The following is a 17633-nucleotide window of genomic DNA, read 5'->3' as shown; positions in this document are numbered from 1 at the left end:
TTCTTTCCTCTAAAGGAATTAGTTCATTAGCCCTCTTATTAGTGGGAAAGTCCATTGGGGCATGTAATGTATTCCAATGATATTTTAAGGATGTTTAAATAATTTAAAGCGTTGGGATTATTAGGTTAGTTTTAATTTGGATTTATAGCTAGACGAGGAAATTCTACGCATTTCATTCCTTTAAAACAAAGTATTATGTTCCCTTTTATTTTTTTTTTCTTTAACATTCAAAATCATCGGTAAATAAGAATTGTTGTATTTAATTCTCGTAATAATGCAACCATTAGATTTAAATTTCATTTTGCCTTATTCGACAGAGGTATACCCTCAGCCTGTGTGAATTGAAATCTATTGACAATATCAAATCTACGGATTACGGATTTTGTGGCCTTTCTGGAATTTGTCGATAAAAAATATTTTCTCAGGAAGTAGGGACTTAAAAACCTTGTACCGTCGTAATGGCAGAGAATAAAAGTTGTTACAACAAAGATCAAAGCGATTAGATAGCAGGCCTTAAACTGCATTTTTCCGAAGTTTTGTGTGAGAGGTACCCGAAAGAGTTGACATATATAGACGATTTTCAAACATTATTTATGTCTCGTAGAAATATATCGACGTGCAAAGTATGGACCAAATCGGTTACTACCTTCGAGAGTTATCGTGTGCACCATTTTAGTGAAAAGTGTTGAACTTTTGTAGGTGAGGTACGTAAAGGAGTGGACCGGTAGGGCTCATCTTCGACCTTAAACTAAGTTCGGACAAAATATTTCGATTGCAAAATTTTGGACCCAATCTGCAAATCCATTCGAGAGTTATCGTGCGCTGCAAACACTACACTTGGTGTCATAGGGGTGTTTTTACAACTTCGGGCTATTTTCTCAGGAAGTATTTACTCACCCCTAGTTTATATCCTAAAAAAATTATGCATAAATACATATACACAAGTTGTAGAGAAGTTTTAGATGACAAAAATAATCAGCAGATGTCACTTAAATTGCGCTGGAGGAATATAAGAGGTAAACTCGGTAGCCAGGGAAGCTGCCTCCGGTCTTAAAATAGTCGCAAACAATTATATTTGCTTAATATTAATTAGTTTACCTTACATGTCAGGTTATTATCTAGTAAAAGTCCATTATTAATTCTTTAAACGTACAAAATTATATGTTTTTATTATTACTCGGTAATCCGGACAATTTGATATTCCGGACACCGCCGAAACATGTGGTGTCCGGAGTATCGAGGTTACGCTGTATATAAACTCCATACTTTGATGTATTCGTAAATCATTGTAAATATTCACATACAATATCTGCAGCAATATTAATAAGTTTGGAGTCTGTGAACAGATCGTGTATAGCTTGTTCAAAGGCGTGGGAATCTATTAAACAAATATGACGATTTTATCAAAATCCACTTCAATGCGCAATCGAAAATAAATCTTTTAAATAAAATAGCAAACAATAATCGTAACAACAACACAATTTAAAGCCATTGATCGGAACATTTGTTTTATAAACAATAAAAAAAATTTCAAGTAATTTCTGGCTGTAGTAATATTTGTAGCAGGAATGACGGTTAATAGATCCAATATACTTCAATACATAATGTGAAGATAGATTTTCAGTTTTGTGGTTTTTCAAGTTTTAATTGAAAATCAATTAAAAAGAATATTCTTTGGTTGTGTGGTGCATACAAAAAAAAGGGGTGTATATGCATGGTGGAAGTGAGGGGTAAGGGGAATTTTCTGACGACGGGACAAGTGAAAAAACAATTGAGTTTGGGTTTTCGAGACAAACGATAATAGCAAAAAACACCAACAACAACATCACATGAAAACAAAATGCATTTGCCATTGATATGAAATGCGAGATCACTTCGTCTCTTATCTGAGCTCTGAAATTGTCGTCATTCGCTGTTTAGTGTTTCAATGACAAAGTCATGGAACATTAATGTTATTTGTTTTGGTTTTAGTTTGGATGGTGTAATTGGTGACCACAAATCTTTGGTGGGGATAAAGATAAATGATGTGTCGTCATTAGAAGGGAAGGGAAGGTGAAGCAGGAAGAGAAGTCGCTGAAAATTAGTTGGGATATACTTATAGATGTTTATTTAAAACCCTCGTGAAGTAGTGCACACATAAAGTCTGTGGTTAAATTCCTGACGAGAACATCGCCGACGACACCCAGTTAAAATTTTTTTATTTATCTATATTTTATATTTTGTTTTTCAAAATAGTCTGGCTTAATCCCATTGTTGTTGTTTTAATATTTTAAAACAACTATATTATTAGTGGAAAAGATTCGGCATTGTTCGCCAAGGGGTAAGGCAGGGAATACTATAGTTTCGATCCACGCCACTGGATTTCATCAGTTCCCTTGTTTGTGGATATTTCTCCACCGAAGTTATTTTTCAATAACTTCTTCAACAAGAAACTTTTTATACCCAAACATCAATCGTCAGCTCGAAGTATAAAGGTAAGCAAAGAAAAAAGTTCAATGAGAAGTTTTTCCTTGGCAGCCTCATACAACTCCGACGAAAGTGTCTGCGAAAACAATTCAAACCTCTTCCACTTGTATGTGTCGTCGAATTTCGACGAATGCACACACCAAAATTTGGTTGGTCTGCTTTACAGCAAAAACAACACACGTCGTGCCAGTGTCTTCAATTTGAAATCTTTTCCACTAATAAAATAGTTGTTTTAAAATATTAAAACAACAGCAATGGGATTAAGCCAGACTATTTTGAAAAACAAAATTGCAAACGCCATCCCAATAAAAAACGCCACAATGCTTCATATATTTTATATTTATACATTTTCATTAATGCCTATGTAGAGTAGTTAACATATATTTTTTTGTTTTTCTTTCAGCTAAGATTAACTTATTCCGCACACATAAAAGTAAGTAATTTTCTTGAAATCTGAATTTTTTTCACAAAAATAATTTATTGATCATATGATTGCCATTCTTTAATATCAAAAGTTTTCATTAATCATATCCATTGTGATCTCAATTTTCGAAAAAAAGAAAAATATAAAAAAGGGAAAAAATTACTAGCGGGCATTATTAGTCGGTCAGCCACCCATCCAACAAACTCCCATTCATGCTCTCATCTCCAGAAATAGCCATACAAAGCCCAAGAAAAAACATTTCCTTAAAAAGTCTTAAGCGTTTGTGGCACATGCAATACTAAACGCGGAAAACCAGAAATTTTTGCTGCAGAATTTCCATTTTTTTCTGTGAGTTGTTTCCTAAAATTGAATTGTATTGCTCGTTGAATTTGTTATGCATTTTGTTTATTTTAGAGACCAGTGCAGCAAACAAGCGCATTTTGTAATAATTTTGTTGTTGTTAGAAACAATTGGTTTTGAAAGAAAAAATATATATGTTTTTATGATAGCTTCATTCGAAAGATTTATACAACATACATATGAACACATACATGTTTGTACATAATTATATAATGACCCACCTAACATTTTTTTCCGAATTCGGACAGAATTTCTGAAAAAATATCCGATTCTGATGCCGAATTCGTACCGAATTCGGTACGAAATTTGTATGGACGTGGTCACCGAATTCGGAAAGAAATTTCTAAGGAAATTCTTAAAAAATATTAGAAATTCTTGAAAACTTCGGAGAAAAGTTCAGATTTTTTGAAAAAAAATCGGAAACAATTCTGACGCCGATGCCTTTTATATTAACACAACACGTGTCGTACTTTTAATGTGCTATTTATAGAAGATTCTAGTTTCAAACTTTCTAATGATTATGCCTGTTGTTATCATTTTATGAATGACGATTCTTAAGATTCTTTAGAAAATGTGCAGAGATTCTTAAAATAAACTTATAGAAAATCAGTCAAAATTCTAGGAAAATATTAGAGAAATCGGCCACATTTCTAAAAAATATTCAGAAAATCTCAGAAAAAATCTGATATCAGAGCCCTCGGAAAAAAATTGTTACCTGGGGAATATGTAGATTGAGCTCTAATTTTATTAAATAATATCTATATTTTTGGGAGGTGCTTATTGTTATCAGTGTTAACACTTTTAATTTCATTTGATGCACCATTTCATTTAGAAAGGATCTATAGAAGCACCATTTCATTCAGAAAGGGTCTATAGAAGCACCTTTTCTTTCAGAGAGGGCCATAGAAGCACCCTTCTTTTCCGAAAGGGTCTATAGAAGCAACCTTTCTTTCAGAAAGGGACTATAGAAGCACCCCTTCATTCAGAAAGGTCCATAGAAGCATCCTATCTTTCAGAAAGCACTCTTTCTTTCAGAAAGGCCCTATAAAGCACCCTTCATTTCAGAAATCACCCTTACTTTAAGAAAGTGTCCAAAGAAGCACAATTTCTTTTAGAAAAGGTCTATAGGAGCATCCCTATAGAAGCACCCTTTCTTTTAGAAGGGGTCTATAGAAGAACCATTTTGTTCAGAAAGGGTATACAAAAGCAAAAAGGGTCTATCGAAGCACCATTTCTTTCAGAAAGGTTCTATAGAAGCACCATTTGTTCTCTATTGAAATACCCTTTCTCTCAGAAAGTATCTATACAAGCAACCTTTCTTTCAGATTGGATCCACACAAGCACCCAGTCATTCAGAAAGGGTCGATAGAAGAACCCTTACTTTAAGAAAGGGTCCATAGAAGCACCATTTCATTGAGAAAGGGTCGATAGAAGCACCCTTTCTTTTAGAAAGGGTCGATAGAAGCACCCTTTCTTTTAGAAAGGGTCTATATAAGCACAATATCTTTCAGTAAGGGTCCATAGAAGCGCTACTTCTTTCAGAAAGGGTCTATAGAAGCGTCATTTCACTCAGAAAGGGTCTATAGAAGCGCCCTTTCTTACAGAAAGGTCCATAGAAGAACCCGTCTTTCAGAAAGGTCTATCGAAGTACCCTTATTTTCAGAAAGGGTCTAGTTTCCCTCTTTGAGAAACGATATTACTTAAACTGATCGACATTACATTATAAATTTGAAGGCAATGTAGAAAATTAATACCCACTTATTGTCCACAAAAATTCTCAACAAACTCAACTCCAACAACAATGTCTTGGCATGCGGTCAAAGATGAAAGTGAATTTAACAATAGATTAAATCAAATAACAAAACTGTTGAAAACAATCGTTTAGTGATCGAATCTATTGATCGGTTGTTCGGTCAGAGTTTCGACTAGCATGACAGCCAATGTAGTTTATGCCACAATGAACAAAAAGGCATTGAAAGACGCAAAAAAGAAGAAGAAAATAAATAAACCTTGTTCTTTATTGTTGACGCTTGACGGTGGTGCTGGTGCCGCAAAGAGTTTGACAATTTAGTAAATAAACATTATGGGGCGTGTGCAAGCTAAAAAATTCTATAAAATATGCCGACATTTATTTGCCGACTGTTGATTTCTTGATGACTCTTGGGGGAACTATTGTCACAAAAAGTTAAAGAGGGAAGTAAAGTAAAAGTTGTTTCTTCTTTTTGCAGAATAAAAGGAAAAGTAAGGAGAGTAGTGGAAACTCTTCTCTAAATTATTTATAAGCGGATAAACTACGGAATTGGAATTTGAAATACTTTTGAGGCCTTTGTCTTAATTTAGCAAACAGCAAAAAAAAAAGAAGTGTAAATAACAAGGGGGTAAAGAAATGTGTTTTATTTTACAACTAACTCAAAGTGTTGTTTAAAAAAGCAGCTAGAATTTGGAATAAACTATATTTCAAGAACGTTCCAAAAAGATAGGTTTATCTTTATATCTTTGCCGATAATATTAGAAGCACGATCAAATGTAATGAATATTTGGAGTCTTATAAACTGCACAGCTTTTAAAACGTCTTATTTCCCCAGCATTAAAGACATCGTTTCACCAATTTTAGCGTTTTAAACTTGAAATTTATTCATTCCAATTTTAAAGAATTGTAACAGTAGCACTCAAAATTTTCCGTCTGTTGAAATCAAGATAAAGCTCGCAATTTTTAAGATAGAGCTCTGTAATTTGGTATAGAAGTTTCTATTACCCCTAGGATGTTTGGTATTGCAAATGGGGTATATCGATCCACGTTTTGATAGAGTCCCCATACAACGGTACCACCCGATTTTCGGTATTTTGAAGGTTTTAGCCCCATTATCACACCGAGATGGCTGCAATTTGGTACTTAGTCTTCGATGGGGATATAGAACTTTCTCCCAGAAATTTGTCGGTATAGATCCACGCCTTCATATTGCCCCCATAAAACGGTATCTCCAGATTTTCGGTATTTTGAAGGTGGTGGCGACAGCAACCCACCGAATTGGCTGAAATTTGGTATTTAGTCTTTGTTGGAAGTAAAAACCTTCCTGACTGGACGTTTCGATATGGCGCCCATAGAACCCCAGCAAAATTTGACGGAAGGGGTTCTTTGCGATGACGTGATTTCATGTCATCTTTTGCATTGGTTCAAAGGAAGTCGTGAAAGATCCGATCTTTTCATTAGGATTTGAACCACTGCAAAGGAAGTCGTGAAAGATCCGATCTTTTCATCAGCATTTGTACCCATTCCATCGATCCAATAGAGATGATGTTTGTGTTTTTATTTACACACCTGTTTATTTTCATTTTGGTATGTTCCAGTACTGCAAAAATCTAATTTTTACTATTTTTTCCGATAACATAAAGGAAAAATTGTTATCGTAGTAAAAATAAGTACATTCTTGCAGTTTCTGGAACAGACCAAAGTTGTTAGAACTGTCGTCGTGATGTTGTCTTACATTTCCTGCATATCAAACAACTAAAACTTCTAAACAATTGGTATTATATGAAGTCCCAACCATCGAGCTAAAAATAGAATCGGACTGCACACATTGCTATTTTAAAAGTTCCCTTGTCTGTTCTAAATCTGACATAGAATAAAATCAATCAAATCTCGCTTCTTGGAATTTGAAAAAAAAAGTCCGAAACGAAAAGGAACAAGAATCTGAAAATAAAGAAGAAACTACTTTTGGAAAGAAACAATTAAAAATAAATTAATTAAGCATAAATGGTATTTTCCATAAAAAGTCTCTCCTCCCCGTTCGTTACATTTTGTTCTTAGAGATCCCTAAAGCAAGCCGGGTTGTAGATCCCTACATATTTCCGTCACTAAACAAAAGAGTATAAAGCTGTGTTCCAGAACTAAAAAGTTTTTACAATTTCTCTTACTATGTTTTGCAACTCTGCCTAACAAGAATAACCACCACAAAGAGGAGACAAAAAATCGTAAGAGAAATCGCTTAAATGTAAAACAGCACTAACACGACAAATTTGGGCGAGTAAAAAATTAGTAACATGGTTGCCGGCGTCTGATTGGCTAATACGCCGACTTTGACATTTGTTCCAGTTTTTTGGAAGTATTTTCCATTTTACCGTTCCCGAACAAATTCAAGAAACTTGTGTGTGAGAACAATTTTTTTGCAGTTCTCTCTTTTACGAGTTTTACCATTAAAAAGTACGGGAACGAAGCTTAAATTACCAAAATATTGTTATAAAATAACAAAAGCTGTGTTCCAGAACTAAAAAGTTTTTACAATTTTTACGACTTTTACACATTTTACTCGAAAAAGCGTTCCCGTACACAAAAAAGTTGTAAAATGTTCACTTCTCTTTAAACAAAAATGGTGCTGAATGCCGCTCTCTTTAAAAACTTTTTACACGACAAATTTGGGCGAGTAAAAAAATGGTAACATGGTTGCCGGCGTCTGATTGGCTGATACACCGACTTTGACATTTGTTCCAGTTTTTTTTGACGTATTTTCCATTTTTCCGTTCCCGAACTTTTTGAAAAAACTTTTTTGTGACAACAATTTTTCTCTCTTTTACGAGTTTTACTATTAAAAAGTACGGGAACGAAGCTAAAATTATAAAATAAAAGTAATTTACGAAATAAAAATACTTAAAGGAGTGCATTTGGAGTCCATGTCGAAATCTGAACTGGTGATGGGAAGATAATTGAAAAAACCTGTTGTAAGATGAAAGAATATCAGTTGCGGAGAACGGAGGAAGTAATCTTTTGCGTTGCAGCGGTGGTGATTACATTGCAATTTTGGATGTAAACTTTTGAAAAACTAAACTGATAAATTAATTGTAGTTATTTCATGAATTCGTTTGAATTAATAAAGAGTTTTGTTTTTCATGAAAGCCATATTTCAATACAGCATTTCCATTTTCCAAACAATATGAAAATTTCATGCCAAGGGGTTGGTGAAAATGACATGCCAAAGCATTGGTTAAAATGACATGTCAAAGCATGGGTGAAAATGACGTGTCAAAGCATTGGTGAAAATGACATGTCAAATCATTGGTGGAAATGACATGCCAAAGCATTGGTGGAAATGACATGTCAACGTATTGGTTAAAATGACATGCTTAGAATCCAGAAAAGAACGTCATCTTTTGGGGTCCACGCTCATATAAAATTCATCGATGAAGATGCTAAAAAGATGACATGCTAGATCACTTGCACCCATGATTGAATGTCATCTTTGGCATCGAACATTTTGCTGGGACAGTACCTCCTGATTTTCGTAGTTCTGAAGGTTGTGACGTCAACATCCCACCGAAAGGCAGAAACTTGTTATTTAGTCTTCCTGGGGTTATCACATATTCCAGAAGAGAATTATTAGTATAGGTCCGCGGGTTCCTATATCCCCCATATATGCGTACCTCTTGATTTATTTTGAGGGATTAACCGAAATATCGGAAATTTGTTATTTAGTCTTCCTTGAGTCTAAAAACTTTCCGTCAGAAATTTGTAGTTATAGATCGGCGTTTTGATATAGCCTCTATGGAACTGTACCTCCCGAATTTCGGTATTTTGAAGGTTATCCACATTATTTTACCGAACTTGCTGAAATTTGGTATTTAGTCTTCTGTATAAACGAAAGGAGACTATTTGTTCCATGTTACTGCAATACAACTCGTGGTGGAGGGTATAACCAGTTCGGCCTGGCCGAACTTATCGCCGTTCTTACTTGTTTTTGTTTAAAATATTAATTTTTACATATTTCTTATTCCTTACTGTACATCTACTTATATTTATCGTCTGCTAATACTTTGCTACATTAGGCGACTGCATACTGACGTCCCCTTCTCTTCCAATACTTACGTTGTATTGCTTAAGGCTAACGCTTATAAACTTGAGTCTTACGATCATTCAACTGTAATTCGATAAGTTCTCAGCTCAGCAGGTCGCTAACAGCAATCATTTAACAGCAAAACGCACGAATACTACTCTAATAACAATTTGTAAATTAATGTTTGTTTGTTTTGTGTCATTGAATTAACAGATACCGAACAACTTTTGACGGAAGAATTGTTATTAACCAAAACCAGATACTTGTGTTATTTCAATATAATGGAAACTGTCGCAATAACCTAAAAAACGTTATTTTATAATTTCGATTACTAAATGTTTCTGGTGATGTTTTACACACATTATGAACTATTGACATAGCTGTGAAATCAGAAAACCAGCCTAAAAGACACAACCTATAGTTGACAACTATAAATCTATATATAAATCTATATAAACTAATTAGTTCAGTAAATTAGATTTGTTCGTAAAGTTATGGCGAAGTGCGTCTATTGTACTAGGTTGTTTACAGGGTTAGCAAATTTCCATTCCATTGTATATGAAAACTTTTCTAAAATTAATGTCCTTTTGGTAATTCTATCAAAATTCCTTAATTCTAAAAGATGTCTGGCGATCTTCTACACCGCATGGAATCATTCGGTGTAGGTTAAAACGTTGTTTTATATTATTTTATATTATATTAAGAAGAATAAGAATTTTAAGAATTTTGTTTTTCTTAGGTTTCTGCGAAATGTAGCTGACTCATATAAAGTGCTCTATTTCTAGGATTACTCATCATCTAGTGATTCCAATTTTAATTTCACATGAATGTTTTAAAACTAGAAACTTTATGGCATGTCGTAATAGAATAATTCCATTTGCTCCAATTACAGGAAATCTTAAACGGAGGAATGTCAGAATATTCTAAAACAACAACAACACACAATCTAAACACACAATTTTGTGGATGCCTAAAATTGTAACATGGGAGCCACCACTAACAACACACACCTGTTTTGAGTTAATCTTCATAGCAAAAAGATCTAATCTACTGCTCTGATTTTAACGACGATTGTAGAGTCATATTTTATTTGTCAGCTTTTATGGATATTTTGATATCAATCTACGCAATTGGACAATGCAGAGGCTTAGCTAAAAATTTTCGCAATAATTTTTTACTACAACCTGGTTTAACAAAGCTGAATGTGCATATTGTCACCATAAATGCCCGAAGTCGTATCTCCAAAAAATTCAAAATTTGTTTTTTGATGGAATCTAATACATAAGACTAAAATACATGCTCTTGCAAAATTTCAAGCTTCTACGTTAAAAAAATTTCGTTCCTATTCAAGAAAAGGCATTTCGGAAAATGGGATAACATTGCAGATTTTGTTGTAATGACGGATCCCAAATCCAAGCGTTTCCGCGGTTTTGATTTCATTACTTACTTCCATTCGTATATGATTGATAATATCCCATATACTCGCCTTAATAAGATTAACATTAATTTCATTTAATTCTTTAAATACTATTGTTGACCTTTTCTTTGTAAACTTTGTTAAACATAAGTTTAATTTTTGGTCTGAAAGACTTTTCGTATTGCAATGGATGAATTATGAATAAAGAAAATAAATAATATTCCATAAAACAGTTTTTCATTTTATAACGTTTTTTGCTTCTCCTGTAAAATTCTTGATTTGTTCGTTACGACTTTTGCCATTTTTGTTGACGATGTCTATATTAGGGTTGCGACTTTTTTACCTTTTTGCACAAAATCTAATAATGCCTAAAATAACGTTTATTCCATTTAATTATTAAAAAATTGTACCAGAAAGAGTCGACCTATATAACCCATCTTCGAATAAAATATTACGAAAGCCAAACTTTGAATCGAATCGGTTGATCCGTTCCAGAGTTATCGTGCGCTCCAGCCAGCCAGACAGACAGACGGACGAACATGGCTATGTCGACTCCAAATTGTCTGAAACGGATTTCGTCCAAACATACTTCGGGTCTAAAACCATTATTTCGATGAGGCACATTTTGCCCGTATGAAAGGTCATATACCCTAGTTAGCAGAAATGCTGAGGTTCCCAGGAAAAATTCAGATCCATTAGTCATTACGTAACCCATTACAAAATAATGTAAACAAGCTTCTTTTCCCATTACAAGTAATCTGAAAAGTAATGGGATACTTCTTAAAAAAATTACAAGGCAAACCTACTTACTTTGCTCCTCACTAAGTAATGAGGACGGTGGCACAGTGAGTGTGTGTCCGACTATAAATCCTAGGGTTGTGTGTTCAACGCTCACTGTCGGCACGCGAGTTTTTTTTTAATTAAAAAATAACAGTTCGTGGTGCACATGTGCACTGCACATTTAAATTCTTAAGCAACCCTTAATGTTCGTGTGCGTGGCATAGTATGTAGTTTCTTTGGCTAGAAATCAGAGGGTTCGTGTGTTCAACTCGCACAACAAGCGAAATAAAATAAAAACAAGAAGTGTGATGAAATTAAAAAAAATCTCTACATCAACTGTTCTTAAAATAGAATTTTTTCAACTTACTTTTCAACTTCTAGTGGCCACAGAATAACTAGTTATTCTAGTGGTCATAAAATAACTACAAATTGAGTGCGACATGCCCTTGTAAAAATAATGGGGAAGAAAGGGGGTTTGCGAGTAGTTACGGCTGCCAAAAATCCCTTACAAAACCCATGATTTTGGAAGGACTTTTTTTTTGCTGGGTTATAACAAGATCGCTCGGGTGACACCGGTTAAAGTTAACCGATCGCCACAAATTTTCATATATAAAGTTATTGGATCAAATGGACAAAATTTAGAGGCTAGGCGTTTCAATAAAAAAATTTGTCGTTTCCAAAAACAAATTTGCCCCCCTAATATATGTAGATACGACATAATTTTAGTATTTCATTCTTTTTTGTTCAGAGGCTGCTGGTATGTCTCCGTCAGCACAGCTGACTGATACTTTCTTACTGCTTATGTACATTGGTTGCAATTTAGCATTTAGGGTTCGGAGTGGTGAAAGACATCTCCGCCAATAGTTGGACATTGGTCCACGTTTTGGTATAGCCTCTAAACAGCGATACCGCCCAATTTTAGGTATTATACAAAATTGTAGCTGACCAAATCAGCTTAGGAAATGGGTAATTGGGTTACGCAATCGGCACAAAATTCCACCGAACAAAAAGAAAACTAATTACTCCATAATAGTTCAGAATATTTCATATATAACCCACCTGTATATCTATACCTACATATATGAAGGTTTAAAAATTTTGTATGTAAAAATTATACATATCACGAAAAAAGAAGTTAGCCCACCCCTAATTTAGATCCTGGCTACGCCCTTGACCCCTCATAGAACGGTACTTTCCATCGAAATTTTTCAGTGCAGGTCCACGTTTTGGTATTTTCTACCTCACTTGTCAAACCGAGGAGGATTTTAAATTTATCAACAGATTTGGTATGTAACCTTTCTTTCCTTTGTCGGATTTTTTCGCCAATTTTTGCTTTTCAGGATTTATTATCGTCCATGCCCCTGCCTGTATTCTAAAGCAATCTAATTATAAAAGTTAAAAAAATGGTTAAGTCGAATTCTCCCGCTTATTAAGACTTATATGTTTTAATTTTTCATGGCTGATGGACCGTTGAACCTCACCCGTCAAGGAAATTTGTAAATATATCGTTTTTCTTGATCGGGGGAGCAACCACCGTTGTCACAAAATTTAATTTGCAACCCGATGCACTCATAAGTTTAGCAAATATGTGGCATTTTCGACCACGGGACATTCTTGAACATTTTCTGAAAATTAGGTTCAGTAGTTTTGGAAAAATAATGTTTTCAAGAGAGTGGGCGTGGTCATCAGTTTTTAAGATATAACATATTAAAAAAGTGGGCGTGGTCCGATATTTTGGCTCCAAATATGTACATAGGGTGCACTCAACTGCATTGCCTACCAAAATGTATGCTGAAACCGATATAATCATAAGTTTGGCTTATACATATAGCGTTTAAAAGATGGTACCCACCTCTTCCGAAATTTATAAAATATACATAACAACGCCAAACATTGAACTTTTGCTGCAAATTTTATGGAAATCCCTTCAGTAGTATTAGAGTTATGACATATTTAAAAAAACAGGCGTGGTCGGGTCTTAAGGCCCTAAAGAAGTACCTAGATTGTAGACTTACCCGTAAATTTTTAAACCGATACATGCATAATTTTTGTAAATATAACGTTTTTTAAAAATATCGCATAGGGGAGGTACCCCGCCCCCTTTGGAATTCAACAAAATATGTAGCATGTTTTCGGGGGCCATCCCTGTAGATTCCCTGAAAATTTCAGTAGTTTTTGCAGAAAAGATATAAATTGAAAATTGGAAAAAGTGGGCGTGGTAAACTTTTCTTTCCATAAAAACCTAAGTTGGGTTATGACAGCATTTGATTTTTATTCATATTCAATTCAATTTCAATTCAATTGTTTCTTTATTTTCAAATAACATTATAAAAAATATAATTTTAACAAACAGTTTTCGTATGATTTTTAAAGAAACTTACAGCATGGTCGGATTTGACCGTCTGCTGGAATATCGAGTTATTTAATAATGTTAATAATTAAATTCATCTATTAATAATCTTCTGTATCTCAATGCTTCTTTTAAGAACCTATGCAATTGAGGCCAGCACCAAACTTCACCACCATTTAAAATATTAATAATCTCGTTTTGCGTTAATTGGGTTTCATGAAAGTATTTAATCCGTATACTATTCAATACTGGACATCTTCCGACAAAATGAATTAATGTTTCGGATTCTCCCAGATTGCACAAAGAACAATTTTGTCCATCACCAGTTCTATTTTTTTTTAAAGTTTAACCAGAACAAATCACCTCTAGCTTTCATAATAAATGATATTTGCTCTTGACTGAAATTGGCATTACAGTAAAAAGAACCCGCATTTATATCAAGGTGCTTATATATGCGAAATTCGCTAGAACGAGCGTTTTGTATCGATTCGTTACGGGAACTATTCTTCATTTCTAGCAATAGCAATTGCCCTGCCTCCAACCAATTCCTTTTATTCAGCATAATACTACTGTGTTCAATGTTGTACTGCGCAAGTTGTGATGTATAGTCCCGAAACCAAGCCAGTTTTTTATTGACAACTTTCGAGGCCAGTATTTGGGGCAATCTGTGACTTTGGATATCAAATAACACTTTTGCCATGTATTGCATATGTAGAGTGTAGGTATAAATATAACCAGGTTCATATCCAGTTTCCAGTGATATTACATAGTTAGGCGTAGTATCAGGGAGACGTAACACTTTTTTGATAAAAAAACGATATATTTTATCAACTAAATTAAAGTATGAATGACCCCAGATTTGTGCTCCATAGCTATGTATCGAACGACAAACAGCTAGGAACATTTTCCATTTCGCTGTTAAGCTCACAGATGGTTTTGAGATAAATGTTTTCCATGTTGAGTTTAAGGTCAATTTCACGATCTCTTCTTTTTTTACGAGGTGTTTGGTAAATGACAATTTGGGTGTTAGTATTATTCCGAGGTATTTGTACTCGTTCACTACTCTTAACGTTTCACCTTTGTATTTCCAATTTTCATTTGAAGATAGTTTACCACCTTTCCTAAAAATCATTATTTCAGACTTATCTTGGTTCACTTCCATACCCCATTTATCACAATAAGAGTCTAGATTATTAATCATGCTTTGTAATACTTTCGGGTTGTCTGCCATTATTACGATATCATCCGCGTACATTAGTAAGCGGATGTTAGTATCGTCTACATAAAGTCCGCCTTCTAGATGTTCGTGCAGATCGTTTAAATAAATTGCAAATAGAATTGGTGACAATAAACATCCTTGTTTGACTCCACTATATGTGTTGAAATGATCTGATAGTTCGGATCCTGACCATACTGCCGACTTCGTGTTTTTGTATATCCCTTCAATGAATCTAATAATTTTTGAGGAAAGGCCAATTTCGTGTAATTTATATATTAATCTATCTCGTGGCACTCTATCGAAGGCAGCCTTGAAGTCAACGAAAAATGCGTACACCTTTTTGTTGTCATTAAATTTCAGATTCACTACAGCCGATAAACTAAAGATGTTGTCCACTGTGGAGTATCCTTTCCTAAAGCCTGCCTGATACTCGTTTAATATCTGATGTCTATTAATCCAATCAGTAATTCTGCCGTTCACCATTCCGATCATCAACTTGCCAATACAATTCATAAATGTGATACCGCGGTAATTATTAACATCATTTATATTTCCCTTTTGTGGATTGGAAATATGATTCCAGTTCTAAATGCTTCGAAGTCATCGCAACCATTTAAGATTTTTGTGTATATATTCGCCAAATTCGTTAAGAAGTCATCGGTTGCGTACATAAAAAATTCATAAGGGATCCGATCATCACCTGGTGCTTTATTGAGTTTGACATTCTTTAATTGGTCCTTGATTTCTCCAACTGTAAATTCTCTATCTAAATATATATCACTTAAATTGTTAGGAGCATAATAAATCGCTGTAGTCATACATTGTGGGTTTAGGAGGTTTTCAAAATACAGTTTCAGAGTATCTGCCTTTATACAGCAACCGAGGTCTTCGTCTGACTGCCTAATTTCTTTCACAAGTTTCCACCAGGTCTTTCTGTTATATATTGTGTCCAGCTTTTCCTCTAAATTTTTATAATAACTTTCCTTTTTAATTTGGCATAAGTTGTCGTAATTTTTCTTATGCTGTATATATGCCACTCTATCACATGTATTTTGGGATTTTCTGAATGTGTTCAGCGCCTTCATTGTTTTCTTTCTGCTTTTTAAGCATTCGAAGTCGAACCATTTGTTCTTAAAATTCAAAGTTATTGGGTCCGAGCTTTTAGGGTAAGATTTATTTATAATTTCTATTATATCCTTAATTTTGTGATTCTCCGGTAGATTGTTTAAGTGTTGGTTTAAAGATACCTGATAGATTTCTTTGTTAGCATCTTTCCATCTCAATTTTGGCAAAAGATTAAGTTTTTCTGTCCTTTTACGATTAAAGGTGGGTATCGACAAAGTTAGGACTATTGGAAAATGGTCTGACCAAATTTGATCATCCACTCTAAATAGCTTTACCATACTTAACATTTCCAACGAAACTGCACACAAATCGATTACAGAACGACCATTTCTATTAGCAAAAGTAAATCTACCGTCCATATCTCCTGTTGTTCTACCATTCAACACAACAAGGCCATTGTTGTCACAAAATTCAACATATTTTCTTCCGTTAGTGTTTGTAATTTTATCTTCTGATTGCCTTGTGTAACGACAATTTAGGGATAGTTCAGAGGGCAACTCTTGTTCTTCTCCTACTCGTACATTATGGTCTCCCATGACTATTTTCATATTATCGTAGACTTCCACAGCTCCTTTTAATGTATCAAAATCATCAACCCAGTTAGCCCCTCTTAAGTAGACTGGTACAATCTCGAAGATAATAGAATCAAATTCACATTTAAGTACATCTTGGTTTTCTCGTTGAAAAAATCGATGCTTGAAGCCCTTACTTTCCAGATCGTTTCTTATACCATATAATTTTCCTCCAATACATCTCCCCCGAGTGTTGTTTCTACTAGCAGCGTTCCAATATATTTTAAATTTTCTAAATTTACCTGCGAAGAACTCTTCCTTATGCGCCTCAACGTGAGTTTCCGATAAAATGAAAATGTCAAAATTATGTATATATTCGTAGAAATGGTGGTGAAGATTTTTGCTATGCAACCCATGAATATTGTAAGCTACAATGTTTAATGTATGATTTTCCTTATTTTCAATTGTTTCTATTTTGTTATTTTTCTGATTTATTTGTTTATTAATGTCTCTTTTGTTTGTATTTGTTTTAGTTATCTTCAATAGTTTTTTGAGTCTAACTGCGACACCAAGTTGTTATAGCTAATATTTAGATTTCGGATACCGTCTCCAAAGATGTTGGTTAACACTTCTAATCCGCAGCTGTGGCCGCACCTTAGCTTGAAATCACCGTCCCAATGAAATGTTCTACCCTCTGCCACAAGCTGTTCTCCTCTTACACCAGTTTTTAATTCCTTATTGATCTTCTGAATTTCCTTTTTTAGCAACAGCATAACTCTTTTCTTCTGCAGACGTACCCCACTCAAGTCTCGTTCGACGAAAATAGACGAACCTGCTAGGAATTTTGTACACTTCAGCACTTCCGCTACAGTTTTTACATCTCTAAATTCAACAAGCAATGTCATTCTATCTTTTGATTCTTTAATCTTCTTAACAATTTCTACTTCCGGTTCATAATTCATCCTCAGGTTGTATCGAAAGAAGTTATTAACTGCTCCATATATTGATTTCTGGCATGGTAATCCTCTAACTATCAGTTTTTTACGACCTAGCTGATCCTCTAGTCTTTGCAGTCTTTTACTACCCTCTTCCTTGGCCTCCCTTAGCGATTTCATCTCAGCTTTCAATTCTGCATTCTCGGTGGTTAGACGTTCA

At 34.4% G+C, this 17633-nt stretch overlaps 1 long non-coding RNA gene across 1 annotated transcript in view; it reads left to right on the top strand.

Moving 5' to 3' along the window:
* The window catches only part of LOC141397276 (uncharacterized), a 155928-nt gene that overhangs the window by 26499 nt on the left and 111796 nt on the right, over positions 1 to 17633 (top strand). Inside the window, exon 2 of the long non-coding RNA XR_012411350.1 lies at positions 2870 to 2899. This is a non-coding gene — a long non-coding RNA (uncharacterized lncRNA). The remainder of the gene's footprint in view (positions 1 to 2869; positions 2900 to 17633) is intronic.

The sequence above is a fragment of the Musca autumnalis genome, unplaced genomic scaffold (genome assembly GCF_047663935.1).
Source record: "Musca autumnalis isolate F117 unplaced genomic scaffold, ASM4766393v1 scaffold_3, whole genome shotgun sequence".
Classification (NCBI taxonomy): Eukaryota; Metazoa; Arthropoda; class Insecta; order Diptera; family Muscidae; genus Musca; species Musca autumnalis.
Note: the sequence above shows the minus strand (reverse complement) of the source record. Positions and strands in the feature narration are given on the sequence as shown.